At 41.8% G+C, this 10,932-nt stretch overlaps 1 pseudogene; it reads right to left on the reverse strand.

Moving 5' to 3' along the window:
• Positions 1-1,396: 1,396 nt before the first annotated feature.
• Positions 1,397-10,686, reverse strand: LOC118650586 (annotated as a pseudogene).
• Positions 10,687-10,932: the final 246 nt, after the last annotated feature.

The following is a 10,932-nucleotide window of genomic DNA, read 5'->3' on the forward strand; positions in this document are numbered from 1 at the left end:
TTGCATCTTTCTGATGATCAGTGATTTGAGCACTTTTTCATATGTCTTTTGGTCATCTGTATGTCCGCTTTGGAGAAGTGTCTATTTAGGTCCATTGCCCATTTTTCAATTGGATTGTTTGTTTTCCTTTTGTTAAATTGTATGAGTTCCTTATATATTTTGGATATTAAACCTTTATCAGATGTATCATTGTCAAAAATGTTCTCCAATACAATGGGTTCCCTTTACATTTTGTTGATGGTTTCTTTTGCTGTGCAGAAGCTTCTTATTTTGATGTAGTCCCATTTGTTTATTTTCTCCTTAGTTTCCTTTGCCCTAGAAGATATATCTGCAAACATATTGCTACGAGAGATGTCTGAGATTTTGCTGCCTATGGTTTATCCTAGAATTTTTATGGTTCCACAACTTACATTTAAGTCTTTTATCCATTTTGAGTTTATTAGTATGTATGGTGTAAGTTGATGGTCTTGTTTCATTTTTTTTTTGCATGTATCTGTCCGATTTTCCCAACACCATTTATTGGAAGAGACTGTGTTGACTCCATTGTATGTTCCTGCCTCCTTTGTTAAATATTTTAATGGATCATATGGTGTGGGTCAATTTCTGGGGTCTCTGTTCTGTTCCATTGATCTATATGACTGTTCTTGTGCCAGTATCAGGCTGTTTTGATTACAGTGGCTTTGTAGTATAACTTGATATCGGGTATTGTGATCTTCTTTCTCAAGATTGCTGCAGCCATTTGGGATCTTCTTTGGTTCCATATAACTTTTTGGAGTATTTGTTCTAGGTCTGGGAAATATGCTATTTGCACTTTAATAGAGATTGCACCAAATTTGTAGATTACTTTGGGTAGTATGGACACTTTAATGACGTTAATTCTACCAATCCATGAACATGGTATATTCTTCCACTTGTTTGTATCTTTCTCTCTCTCTCTCTCTCTCTCTCTCTCTCTCTCTCTCTCTCTCTCTTGATTTTACTTGTGGATAAAGTGCCAATTTTATGTACAAATAAGTAAATTTTACAATCTGCTTTGAAACAGCAGAGGCTGATGTCTTCCAATGGCCATGTGGTAGGAACTTAATGCTCAACCTGCTGATCAGACTGCCCGTGTCCCCACAGAGCTCTGCTGAGAGGCATGGTGAGGCCATGGACACCTGCGTGCTAGTAACAGCCAGACACCGGGCAGGAGCTTCCAAAGACTCAGAGGAGCTTTGTCTATGCTTCCCTTCTAGTTCAGACCATTAACAAACAGGGCTCTTGCTGGGGTAGCTACAGTTTTAAAGATACCATTGACGAATGTTAATGGTGTAGCTAGTTGATAAGACTTAAAGTTGCTCATTTTTCTTTTGAGAAGGAAAAAATATCAGGAAATAAGAGCAGGTGTTCAGTTCATTTAGAAGTCAGCGTCCATGGTAAAAGAGTTCTCTGTCGGACTTGGCATCATTTCCATCACGTCCACTCTCTTCTTAAAGAAGTTCGTCTTCCTTTCTCGTGAAATATTCTCCATGAAGTCAAATGGACTTTCTACTTGGAAAACCTTGCTAAAACCCAGCTCCAGCATGAGTCTGTCAGTCACGAATTCAATGTAACCCTTCATCAGAGTGCAATTCATCCCAATGAAATTCACTGGCAAGGCCTCTGTGAGGAACTCCTGCTCTATCCCAACAGCATTGGTGATGATCTCTTTCACCCTCTGCTCTGCAGGTTTGTGCAGCAGGTGTTTGAACATCAGGCAGGCAAAGTCTCAGTGCAAACCCTCATCTCTGCTACTCAGTTGGTTGGAGAATGAGGCCAGGCACCAGGTCTCATTTCTTGAGCCAGAATATCGGCGCAAAAGAAGATTCCTTCCACTGCGGCAAACGCTACAACACGTTCTCCATAAGCGGCCTCTTTGTCCCTGATCCAACTCAAGGCCCAGCCAGGCTGCCTTCTTGGCACAAGGCATCGTCTCCATGGCGTTGAAGAGCAACTCCCTTTCCTTGGCATCTTTAATGTCAGTGTCAATGAGGAGACTGTACATTTCAGAGTAGATGTTTTCCATGGCAATTTGGAAGCTGTAGAAACAGCAGCCTTCGGTGATCTGAACTTCTTGGCTAAACCGCTCCACCAAGTTTTCATTGGTGATGCCATGGCTGGTGACTAACAAGGCCAGCACGTGCGAAATGAAGTGCCTCTCCTCGGGCTCCAAGGCTGCCCAGTGCTGTCGGTCCTGGGAAAGGGCCACCTCCTCAGCTGTCCAGAAGGAAGCTCGGCTTTCTTATCCATCTGCCAGAGGTCATGGTATTCCATGGGAAAGGTGACAAAGCACGGGGGTTTTCTCTCGGCAGCGGTTCATCCTACACGCCCCGGGCAGGGACCTGAGCTTTCGGCTTGGCCGGCTCCTGGCGGTCTTGCTGGCCAGCACTCGGGTGCCACTGAAGCTGGGGGCATGTTCTCCTTGTCTGCTTGCCTGGCTGAGCCCATCCAGGGGCGAGGGGTGCAGCTGCTGCGGTCCGGGAGGGGAGCGGGCAGAGAGCCCACGGGCGGCTGTGGCTGTGGAGGCGGCTGCCTGAGGCACAGGTGCGGCTGAGCTGGGATCCAGGGACTTCCTCTATCCCTTTTTACAACGTCCTGTAGTTTTCCGAGTACAAGTTTTTACCTCCTTGGTTAAGTTTACTCCTAGGTATCTTAATTTGTTTTTTGTTGCAATGGAAAACGGGATTGTTTTAGTTTCTCTTTCTGTAAGTTCATTATTTATTGGTGTATAAAAATGCCATGGATTTCTGGGTGTTAATTTTGTATCCCGCTACATTGCTGAATTTCTTCATTAAATTTAGTAGTTTTTTTGGTGGAGTCGTCAGGTTTTCTATGTACAATATCAGGTCATCTGCAAATACTGAGAGTTTTACTCCCTCCTTTCCAATTTGGGTGCCTTTTATTTCTTCTTCTTGTCTGATAGCTGTGGCTAGGACTTCCAGTACTATGTTGAAAAAGAGTGGTGAAAGGGGGCATCCCTGTCTTGTTCCTGTTCTTAGGGGAAATGGTTTTAGTTTTTTTTTTTTTTTTTTTTTTTTTTTTATTGGTTAAGATATTACATATGTGTCCTTATCCCCATGTTACCCTCCCCCCCCATGCCCTCACACCCCCCCCCGCCCCCCCCCCCTGCCCCGTTTGTCCATGTCCATTGGTTAGGCCTATATGCTTGCATATAAGTCCTTTGGTTGATCTTTCCCCCTTACCCTCACCCTCCCCTACCTTCCCTCCAAGGCCCGACAGTCCAATCAATGCCTTTCCGTCTCTGGATCAGTCCTTGTTCAGCAGTTTATGTTGTTCATTATATTCCACCAATGAGTGAGATCATGTGGTATTTATCTGCTCTCCAGTTCCATCCATGCTGTGGCAAATGGTAAGAGTTCCTTTTTCTTCTTCCTCTTCTTAAAGAATACCTTTCAGCATTTCATATAATGCTGGTTTGGTGGTGATGAACTCCTTTAGCTTTTTCTTATCTGTGAAGCTCTTTATCTGACCTTCTATTCTGAATGATAGCTTTGCTGGATAAAGTAATCTTGGTTGTAGGTTCTTGGCATTCATCACTTTGAATATTTCTTGCCACTCCCTTCTGGCCTGCATGGTTTCTGTTGAGAAATCAGCTGACAGTCATATGGGTACTCCCTTGTAGGTAACTGACCGTCTTTCTCTTGCTGCTTTTAAGATTCTCTCTTTGTCTTTTGCTCTTGGCATTTTAATTATGATGTGTCTTGGTGTGGTCCTCTTTGGGTTCCTTTTGTTTGGGGTTCTCTGCGCTTCCTGGACTTGTAAGTCTATTTCTTTGACCAGGTAGGGGAAGTTTTCTGTCATTATTTCTTCAAATAGGTTTTCAATATCTTGCCCTCTCTCTTCTTCTGGTACCCCTATAATTCTGATGTTGGTACGCTTGAAGTTGTCCCAGAGGCTCCTTACACTAACTTGATATTTTTGGAATCTTATTTCTTTTTTCTTTTTCGGTTGGGTATTTTTTGTTTCTTTGTATTTCAAATCTTTGACTTGATTCTTGGGATCCTCTTGTCTGCTGTTGGATCTCTGTATATTATTCTTTATTCCAGTCAGTGTATGCTTAATTTCTAGTTGGTCCTTTTTCATATCCTCAAGGGTCTCACTAAATTTCTTGAGGGTCTCACTAAATTTATGGGCGGTTTCCATAAAATTCTTGAAAAACCTTATAACCATGGTTTTGAACTCTATATCCAGTCATTTGCTTTCCTCCATTTCTGTCATTTGTGACCTGTTTCTTTGTCTCCACATTTTTCATGCTTCCCTGTGTTGGTAGAGTGGTTTTGTGTGCTAGGTGTCCTGTGGGGCCCAGTGGCTCAGCCTCCCCAGTTACCTGAGGTGGACACTCTTGGTGTACCCCCTTGTGGGCTTTGTGCACAGTCTTGTTGTAGTTATGCCTTGATTGTTGTAGGATCACTGGGAGGAATTGACCTCCAGGCCAATTGGCTGTGAGAATCAGCTGTGTCTGCAGTGGGAGAACTTCTGTGCTGAAGACACTCTTCTGGGGCAAGACTTGCTTCAGTGGGGCTTTGGTGCTCACTGAGTCTGTTCCCTGAGTGTGTTCCTTATGGATCTGAGGAGTTGTAATCTGGATGGTCCCACTCTGACCACTGGGTACACTGGCTCTTGGATCTAAGGAGGTGCTAATTGAGCCTCTGCCTGAGGTTACACAGCAGGAGCTACGAAGACAACTGAAGATTCCCCTTCCTTTTTTGGAGTTTGGAGGTGCCCTGATGAGGCCCAGCTGTGAAGCAATGCAAGCTGCTGTGGGGCCTTGGGCCTTCTCTTGGACGTTCTGGGTCTGTCTGGCCCAGCTGCAGTTTGTTAGGTAATTTTCAGGTTGCAAAGGGCCAGGGCATTCATATGCAAAAGCCTCTGCCACAGTCTGTGTGGGGCGGGGTCTCAGGGAATCAAAGGGCGGAGCAAGCAGCTATGGCTGGTCCTCAGCCCTTCCCTAAGGGGCCATGCGTCTCAGTGTCCCGGTAATTTAATTGCTGCAAGCACCTCTGAGGGAAAGCTGCCCTCAAGTTCAGAGTTCTGCCTGCTGCCAGACAGTCCAGTTTCTCCCCATATGAGTCCTGGGTCCCCAGAGACTTCCCGGAACCGGAGTTCAGAGCAGTCAGGAGCTTGTGACTCCCTCCCGATTCAAAAAGACAGCCGAGTCCTCAGGTGCCAGCCCCTTTCCGCGCGCTTGAGCCTCCGTACCTCTACACTTTACTTCCGCAGCTCCTCTGGCTCTCAGTGTGTTTTTCTCATTCCTTCTACTTGTAGAATTTCCACTCAGCCAGCCTTCCTGTAGTTCTGGATGATGTCCGTTTTGTCTTTTTGTTGTATTTTTGAAGTTGTTGTGGGAGGCAGCAATTTCCCGGTGTTTACCTATGCCGCCATCTTAGTTTCTCATGGTTTTAGTTTTTGCCCACTGAGTATGATGTTGGCTGAAGGTTTGTCATATATGGCCTTTATTATGTTGAGGTATTATCCCCCTATTCCCATTTGGCTGAGAGTTTTTAGCAAAAATGGGTGTTGGATTTTGTCAAATGCTTTTTCTGCATCTGTTAATATGGTCATGTGGTTTTTATCTTTCAGCTTGTTTATGTGATGTATCACGTTTATTGATTTGCAAACATTGTACCAGCCTTGCAGCCCTGGAATAAATCACACTTGGTCATGCTGTATGATCTTTTTAATATATTGCTGGATCTGATTTGCTAATTTGCTGTTGAGGATTTTAGCATTTATGTTCATCAGGTATACTGGCCTGAAGTTCTCTTTCTTTGTAGTGTCTTTATCTGATTTTGGATCTAGAATAATTTTGGCCTCATAAAAAGAGCTTGGAAGCATGCCTTCCTCTGGGATTTTTTGGAATTGTTTGAGGAGGATAGGTGTTAGTTATTCTTTGAAGTTTTGGCAAAACTCCCCTGTGAAGCTGCCTGGACCAGGACTTTTGCTTGCTGGGAGTTTTTTGATTACTGCTTCTATTCCTTGGGAGCCTCTTCTTGGCTACTTCTGCCCCCTCCTCTCTCTCTCTTTTTTTTTTTTTAAAGAAATTTTTATTGATTTCAGAGAGGAGGGAAGAATGAGAGAAACATCAATGATGAGAGAGAATCATTGATCTGCTGCCTCCTGCACACCCCATACTGTGGATTGATCCCATAACCAGGGCATGTGCCTTGACTGGGAATTGAACTATGACCTAATGATTCCTGGATCGACACTCAACCACTGAGCCACACTGGCCAGGCTCCCTCCTCTTTATGTTTCACCAGTTCCCCCACAATTTCCTGCATGTCTAATCACGTCATGTTGTCTGCTTCTCAGAGAACTCCAGCTGGCACAACTGTATTTTTCTAGAAAAAATATGAAATGGTTTACACAGATACCAGCAATATAATGAAAGATTTAAAATAGGCATAGAAAATTAGGAAAAGGGAAAACAAAGTTAAGAAAGCAGAATGGATCTCAAAGGGGGTTAGTTTACAGAATGAACATTATATGTGGGTCATATATTTGGCCCCAAGAATAAAGTATATTGGAAAATGGAAATTGGAAACATATCAATAAAATCATTGTTGTTTTACAGTTTAGAATAATAATGAATAACCTAGAAAATCCAGGGGAAAACAAAATTTTATTGCCATCAAAGCAATTTTGACCATGTTTTGATTACCTGTGTTAATGACTTATAGGACTGGTCTGAATATAGCTAGGTCATGTTAATTTTAAGACATCAATTCCATTTGGCCCTGGCTATAGAGGCAGATATTGTGCAAATGTAGAATGTATTTCATAGCAGATTTTCTTTTTACATATTTTTTCTTAGGTAAATATTATTATTAGTTGGTATATATCCTAAATTTTAGGATGCATGACAGTAGTGGGAAGAAATTAAAATTGCTTGTGGATCTTTCACAATCTAACCCTCATGCTACATTCATTCAAGAATGTGTTGGTACCAGCAGGCCTACTGTATCCTCCTGGGCTTTCTATATACATCAAAATGATCTGCGTCATCTTTTTTTTTTTTTTTTTTAAATATATTTTATTGATTTTTTACAGAGAAGAAGGGAGAGAGATAGAGAGTCAGAAACATCGATGAGAGAGAAACATCGATCAGCTGCCTCCTGCACATCTCCCACTGGTGATGTGTCCACAACCCAGGTACATGCCCTTGACCAGAATCGAACCTGGGACTCTTCAGTCCGCAGGCCGACGCTCTATCCACCGAGCCAAACCAGTTTCGGCAATCTGCGTCATCTTAATCCAATCTCAGACTGAAATCTATATGTGAACAATAATAAAGTACATTCACTAGTCATAAAAATAAACTACAAATTATTTTTCTTATACAGAATATTGTATTCTATTTTGATGACTAACATTTCATATTGTAGAAAAGTAATTTTCTGTCAGAAAAGGACTTGGTATTAGAGTAGACACTAAGTTGAATGTAAGTCAACATTGCAGTTATGTTAAAAAAATGTCACAATGGCTTTGGGATTTATAAATATACTAGAGGCCTGGTGCACAAATTTGTGCACTGGTGGGGTCCTTCAGCCTGGCCTGCTCCCTCTCACAATCAGGGCCCCTTGCGGGATGTCAGGCTGCCGGTTTTGGCCTGATCCCCGCAGGCTGCGATCCCCAATCCCCAAAACCGGCAGTCCGACATTCCCTGAGGGTTGTAGTAGTGGGGTCGGGGGCCGCACCACTCCCGCTCATTCTGGCTCCACTGTGCCTGCCATGGCTGCTTGGTAGCGCACTGTTGCAGAGGTGAGAGAGGTTTGTGCCACCACCACAGCTGTGCTTGCCAGCTGTGAGCCTGGCATCTGGTACCTGTCAGTCAGCTGAGCGGTACTCCTGCTGTGGGAGTGCACTGACCATCAGGGGGCAGCTCCTGTGTTAAGCATCTGCCCCCTGGTGGTCAGTGTGCATCATAGTGACTGGTTGTTTGGTCATTCAGTTGTTTGATTGCTTAGGCTTTTATATATATACTAGAGGCCCGGTGCACAAAAATTTGTGCACTCGGGGGGGGGGGGGTCCCTCAGCCCGGCCTGTGCCCTCTCGTTCAGTTGTTTGATTGCTTAGGCTTATATATATATATACTAGAGGCCTGTGGCATGAAGATATTCATGCAATAGGCCTTCCTTTCCCCTGGCTGCTGGCACCAGTTTGCCTCCAGCACCCGGGGCCCAGGCCTTCGCTCTGGCCGAGTTCTGGCCAGAGCTGGCCCCGGAAACGTCAGGCCTCACTGCTCCGCCAACCCCAGAAATGTCAGGCCTCGCTCCACCGCTTGGAGCCTATGTATGCAAGTTAACCGCCATCTTTGTTAGCAGTTAATTTGCATATCATGCTGATTAGCCAATGGGAGGTGTAGGAAAGGTATGGTCAATTACCATGTTTGTCTATTATTAGGTAGGATATATATATCTCTATATATCTATATATCTATATATCTATATATCTATATATCTATATATCTATGTATCTATATATCTATGTATCTATATATCTATATATATCTATATATATATACACACACACTAGAGGCCCAGTGCACAAAATTTGTGCACTGGGGGGGGGGTGTCCCCTCAGCCCAGCTTGCACCCTCTCAAATCTGGGACATCCCGCTCACAATCTGGGACAGCTGGCTCCTAACTGCTCACATGCCTGACTGTCTGGTCGCCCCCAAATGCCACCCCTGCCAGCCTGGTCGCCCTACACAACCTGCTGTTCGGTTGTCCATCGGTTGTTTCGGTTGTGATGGCCCCTGGATTTTTATATGTTAGGATAGATGTGGAACCCTGAATGGATAGAATAACACTACAATGCTCTATAATAGAAGGCAGGAAGCAGAATAATAGTGGCAAACATAGGTATCTGGAGTTAATTAATGTTAGCAATCATTTTTATTTCACCATCCTCACTTTTATCTATCAACCATTATCCTTTCAACCTTTTTTTAGAGGAACACAATTCAGGAAATTTTAGTCAATTACTTTGAGCCAGAAGAGTGTCAGGCTCAATCTACAGTTATTACTGTTGTCCCTCTAATACTTATTATAGTATAGCTATGGTGATTGCTTTTTCTATTGTATCTCCATTTTAAAATAATTATCCCATTACTATATAAAATCTTGACTTTTTATCATCAAACACAGTTCCAAGGTTGACTTTGAAAGTCTACTGATATTATATAATGATTTGTATTAGATTCAATGTTAGGCATATCATTCAGATGATAGACCATATTCTAAGCTGTAGAATTTAGGGAGAATTTAGGAGCTGTTTAGCAGAGAAACAAAGCTTATTAAAATCCCAGGGTTTTAAAGACCTGTAAGAAAGGGATATAAAGAGCATTTTTCCTATTTTAGAGAAACCAGAATCCAACTAATATGGCTTTAAAAAAATCAAGGTATAATTTACATGTAGTATTATGTACAGATCTTAAGTTATATGAATTTTTAGAGAGTGAACATGCCCAGGTAAAACATCCAGTTCAAGATACACTGCATTTCTAATAACCCAGAGACTTCCTTCATACCCTGACATTACATAATTAAGTCATCCCCCAAAGTAATCATTACTCTGACATTATATCAACACATGCTATTTTATTTTTTCCAGCTTTTGAAACTTCACTCTCTATAGTACTTACTCTTTTTAATTTTCTGGTTGCTGTAATTCAACATTATAGTTGTGATGCTCACCATTGTTATGTGCAGCAATACTTCCTTTCAGTATTTATTCAGTACTCTATTGGATGATTTAGTCATTCAATGAGAGAATTGAGCTATTGCCAGCTTTCAGCTATTATAAACAATGCTGCTATTAGCATTCTTCTACATGTCTTTTGGTGCACATATATTTACATTTCTCTTGAGTCTTGTATAGGTACATGAGTAAAATTCTTGTTCATACATTATGGATAGGCTCAGCTTCAATTTTCCAAAGTGGTTGTACCAACTTGCATGACAACCAGAACTGTGTGGCATTCCATTTGCTCCATGTGCTTGTAAACTGGTCGTACTGTCACTTGTTTACCCTCTGCTCAGTTCTAATACATACATTTTTTTTTTAGTCACCTGCCATATTCATTAAACACAGTCTTTTGAGATTCATGAAGATTTGGAGATAGAAAAAATAGAGAAGAAATATTTAAAAGATTATGAAGATACGAGATAAGGAAAGAAGGGAAGCATGATTACATGAGTGAACTATGAAGAGAATTCTGAAGCATTTTGATCACCCAGGGAAAAAACAAAGTAAAATTGAATTTATTCAGACTAAAATTTCTTTCCCCAGTTTTAAGCTCTGATTTCATGGGTTATAAAGTTATGATGATGATGAGGGAAAGATAAGTAAAATATAAACAGGAAGCTAATATAGAAAAGAAATCAGTAGAGTCTCTCTTAAGACATAAACATCATTGAAAGGGTCCAGAAGGCAAGTAGTAAGTTATAACATATTTTTTAGTCTATATTCTTATATATCTTCACTGTCTGCTACTTCCATCTAATGCATATTCCCAATGTCTTCATGAAATATTATTGCTATTAAAAAGTTGGAGATGGAAGAGAAAAAAAGGTGGTATCTGATTCCATCCTCTTCTTTCCTTTGCTCTTTCCTTCATATTTCCTTCAACCTTACCTGAAACATCTTATCCCTGGGGCATGAAGTAAGGATGACAGAAGTGGTTTGCCATCCCACAAAATGTCAGAGTCCCTCATATGAGGTGACAAGCCATCCCGGGAAGATAAGTACTATTGACTTATAATGGAGGAAGGGTGACACTAGATATCTTCTGGGGAAATGAATTTTTGTTGTTGATTCTAAACTTTTAGTTTTGAAGAGAAAAAAATTCTAGTTTCATGGTTTTATGAAGTAAACCCCTAAAGGATGAAA

The sequence above is a fragment of the Myotis myotis genome, unplaced genomic scaffold, assembly GCF_014108235.1.
Source record: "Myotis myotis isolate mMyoMyo1 unplaced genomic scaffold, mMyoMyo1.p scaffold_m19_p_3, whole genome shotgun sequence".
NCBI classification, from domain to species: Eukaryota; Metazoa; Chordata; class Mammalia; order Chiroptera; family Vespertilionidae; genus Myotis; species Myotis myotis.